Genomic DNA, 4,884 nt, shown 5'->3' on the forward strand with positions numbered 1-4,884 from the left:
ATGAGGAACCGTGACTGATAGAGTTTATATCCTCCCTTTTAATGTTAGAGATGACGGAGTAGGATTTAGGCAATAAACCATTTAGATACCCCACAGGAGCTGTTTTTAGAGACACATAAGGAGAACAATTGATCAACCTTAGTAGGATAGATGTTTCATACCCTGTGGTTCAACCAGTTTCATGGATTTTGACATAACCAATTTATTCAGTTTAAAATACAAGAGAACAATAGGAGTCTCTATAGAAGTGCGCAAATGATCAGATACAGGTGTAGGTGACGGATTCAGTGGCGGCAATCCAGGCAGCTCTCTTAGAATGTTGTGGATGAAAGTCGGGAACCTGTGGAAGACAGATAGAAGAGGCGCCTCATGGGACAAATATCGTCTTGTACAACATTGGAGAGCAGTAGCAGCAAACCCCCCACACAGAGTGTTACTCACAAGAGCGGCGGTACACCAAGTACCCAGACAAGCAGGACGGAACCAAAAGTCGCCCGTCAGACCAGCGCAAGCTCGACACGCTACAGCAGACGTCACTCGGCAAACAGCGTCAGAGTCGACCCAGCAGGAGAGCCAATCAGGCGGATGGAAACTCAGCACAGCAAACCTCCACAGAGGAATCAGGAACAGAACCAAAGTTGCACCAGCAGGAGCTGCACAGGAAGTCAGCTCCTGCTGGTGCAACTTTGGTTCTGTTCCTGATTCCTCTGTGGAGGTTTGCTGTGCCGAGTTTCCATCCGCCTGATTGGCTCTCCTGCTGGGTCGACTCTGACGCTGTTTGCCGAGTGACGTCTGCTGTAGCGTATCGAGCTTGCGCTGGTCTGACGGGCGACTTTTGGTTCCGTCCTGCTTGTCTGGGTACGTGGTGTACCGCCGCTCTTGTGAGTAACACTCTGTGTGGGGGGTTTGCTGCTACTGCTCTCCAATGTTGTACAAGACGATACTTGTCCCATGAGGCGCCTCTTTTATTCAGTTTAAGACAAAGTAGAGTAAAAATTAAAGGGACACTAAACCCAATTTTTTTCTTTTATGATTCAGATAGAGCATCCAATTTTAAGCAACTTTCTAATTTACTTATATTATCAATTTTTCTTCTTTCTTTTGGTATCTTTATTTGAAAAAAGCATGAATGTAAGCTTAGAAGCTGTTTCATTTTTGGTTTAGTACCTGGCCAGCACTTGCTGATTATTGTCTACATTTAGCCACCAATCAAGAAGCACAACCCAGGTGCTAAACCCAAAATGGTCCAGTTTCTAAGCTTTTTTCAAATAAAGATACCAAGAGAACGAAGACAAATTGATAATAGGAGTTAATGAGATAGTTGCTTAAAATTGCATGCTCTATTCGAATCATGGAAGTTTAAATGTTACTTTACTGCTAAAGGCAGCAAGAATTCTGCATGGTCAGTCTGTTTTTACTGGCAACACAATTTTTAAAAAGATTGCATGTTTTTATTAATATTATATTTTTTTTGTGGGATGGAACCTTTTATCAAGCATTGTGTTCACAATGGGGTATATGTTACTATCAGTTAAGGGCCCATGCTTGCTATCAGAATTCAGTACCCAAGAAATGCATTAGACCTACTCATCCAAGCCTAAATGCTCTGTTTTGTTGGAACAGTTTATTTTTAAAGGCATTTTTTTCTTTTACTATCACCTAGTTTACGAGTTTTGCGCTAAACAGGGTGCGAAACTATTGCCAAAAATGTTGCCTTATTTCACTCTCCATAGCGCTGCCATTACAAAGTTACTGAAAAGCCTCCTTGTGCGTGCGATATGGTGGCGTTAAGCTCCATACCGCACAAAAACCAAGGGCTGCTTTGACGTGCATATGCACGCTTTCCCCCATAGACATTAATGGGGCGAGAGTGTTAAAAAAAAACAACTAACATCTGCGATCGCGGAATGAAAAATCTCTGTAACGCAACCCCATTGATGTCTATGGGAAAAAAAGTTACGTTTAAACCTAACACCCTAACATAAACCCCAAGTCTAAACACCCTAATCCGCTGCCCTGACATCACTGACACCTAAATAAAGTTATTAAACCCTATTCTGCTGCTCCCCCACATAGCCGACACTATAATAAAGTTATTAACCTCTACTCCGCCACTCCCCGACATTGTCGACAGTATAATAAAGTTATTAACCCCTAAACATCTGGCCTCCCACATCCCCGCCACTAAATAAACCTATTAACCCCCTAAACCTCTGGCCTCCCATATCTCTGCAACTAAATAAACGTATTAACCACTATACCGCCAGCCCCCCACATTGCAAAACACTAAATTAAACTATTAACCCCTAAACCTAACACCCCCCTAACTTTAAAATAAAATTACAATATAACTATATTTAAATAAATAAAAACTTACCTGTGAAATAAAAATAAACCTAACATTAAACTATAAATTAACCTAACATTACTATTCTTATAAAATAAAAAATACTACCAATTAAAAAATCGAAATTACAAATTTTAAAAAACCGAACACTACGAGAAAAATCTAAAATTACAAAAAATTAATAAACACTAAATTTTGAAAAATAAAAAACAATAAGCTTACAAAAAATAATAAACAAAATTATAAGAAAAAACGTTACACCTAATCTAATAGCCCTATAAAAATTAAAAAGGCCCCCAAAATAAAAACACCCCTTAGCCTACAATAAACGGGCCTTTTGTAGGGCATTGCCCTAAGTTAATCAGCTCTTTTACCTGTAAATAAAATGCAAAGTCCCCCCAACAGTAAAACCCACAACCCAACCAACCTCCCAAAATAAAAAAACTAACTCTAAAAAAAACCCTAAGATACCCATTACCCCTAAAGGGGCATTTGTATGAGCATTGCCCTTTAAAGGGCATTTAGCTCTTTTTCAAATTGCCCAAACCCTAATCTAAAAAAAAACCCACCCCAAAAAATAAAAAAAATACCTAACACTAACCCCAGAATATCTACTAACGGTCCCTGAAGTCCATCTCCATCCAAACGGCAAAAAGTCTTCATCCAGGCGGCGACATCTTCATCCATCACAGGGGTGTCTTCTATCTTCATCCTGGCGGCTTGGCGAAGACATCCAGCGTGGAGTGTCCTCTTTATATGGTCCCCGCCGTACACTGAAGCTTCAATGCAAGGTAGCTGTTTCAAAATGGCGTACCTTGCATTCCTATTGGCTGATAGGATGAGAGCTACTGAAATCCTATTAGCTGTTCAAAACAGCCAATAGGATGAGAGCTACTTAAAGGGACATGAAACCCACATTTTTTCTTTTGTGATTTAGAAAGAGCATGTCATTTTAAACAACTTTCTAATTTACTTCTATTATCTCATTTGCTTCATTCTCTTGATATCACTTGCTGAAAAACATATCTAGATATGCTCAGTAGCTGCTGATTAGTTGCTGCACATAGAGGCCTTATGTGATTGGCTCACACATGTGCATTGCTATTTCTTTAACAAAGGATATCTAAAGAATTGAGCAAATTAGATAATAGAAGTAAATTGGAAAGTTGTTTAAAATTACATGCCCTATCTGAATCATGAAAGTTTAATTTTGACTAGACTGCCCCTTTAAATCCTATTCAAATCCTGTTCTAATCAGCCAATAGGATTTAATTAGCTCTCATCCCATTGGCTAATTTGAATTTGAAGAATCAAATTAGCCAAAAGGAATGTAAGGTACGCCATTTTGAAATGGCTACCTTGCATTGAAGCTTCAGTTTATGGAAGGGACCGTATGAAGAGGACGCTCCACGCTGGATGTCTTTTCCGCTCCGCATCGGCGAGATGAAGATAGAAGACGCCCCCGCGATGGATGAAGATGTCGCCGCCTGGATGAAGACTTCTTGCCGATGGATGTCCGGGCTTCAGGAACTGTGAGTAGATATTCTGGGGTTAGTGTTAGGTATTTTTTTAATTTTTGGGGTGTTTTTTTCAGATTCAGGTTTGTGCAATTTGAAAAAGAATTAAATGCCCTTTTAAGGGCAATGAAAAAGAGCTGAATGCCCTTTTAAGGGCAATGCCCATACAAATGCCCCTTTAGGGGCAATGGGTAGCTTAGGTTTTTTTTAGAGTTAGGTTTTTTTTATTTTGAGGGGTTGGTTGGGTGGTGGGTTTTACTGTTGGGGGGACTTTGTATTTTTTTACAGGTAAAAGAGCTGTTTAACTTAGGGCAATGCCCTACAAAAGGCCCTTTTAAGGGCTATTGGTAGTTTATCTTAGGCTAGGGGCTGTTTTTATTTTGGGGGGCTTTTTTATTTTTATAGGGCTATTAGATTAGGTGTAACTGTTTTTATTTTTGATAATTTCGTTTATTATTTTTTGTTAGCTTAGTGTGTTTTATTTTTCGTAATTTAGTGCTTATTATTTTATGTAATTTTAGATTTTTTTAGCAGTGTTTTTTTAAATTTGTAATTTTATTAGAATAGTTATGGTTAGGTTAATTTATAGTTTAATGCTAGGTTTATTTTTATTTCACAGGTAAGTTTTTATTTATTTAAATATAGTTAGGGTTAATAGCTTTATTATAGTTATTATAGTGATGACGATGTTGAGGGCCGGCAGATTATGGGTTAATAAATGTATTTAATAGTCGCAATGTGAGTGGGCGGTGCATTAGGGGTTAATAAGTTTAATATAGTGTTTGCGATGCAGGAGGGTGGCAGTTTAAGGGTTAATAGGTAGTTTAATGGTGTTATTGTACTTTGTAACATTTTAGATATGAGTTTTGTGAAACATTTTTGTTACACAAAATCCGTAACTACTGGTCTCAGATGGCGGTATGGATTGTGTCGGTATAGGCTGTAACGCAAGCATTTTAGCCGGACTGCACAACCTGTAATACTGGCGCTATGAAGATCCCACACAAAAACATAATTTTT

This window comes from Bombina bombina, chromosome 1 (genome assembly GCF_027579735.1).
Source record: "Bombina bombina isolate aBomBom1 chromosome 1, aBomBom1.pri, whole genome shotgun sequence".
NCBI classification, from domain to species: domain Eukaryota; kingdom Metazoa; phylum Chordata; class Amphibia; order Anura; family Bombinatoridae; genus Bombina; species Bombina bombina.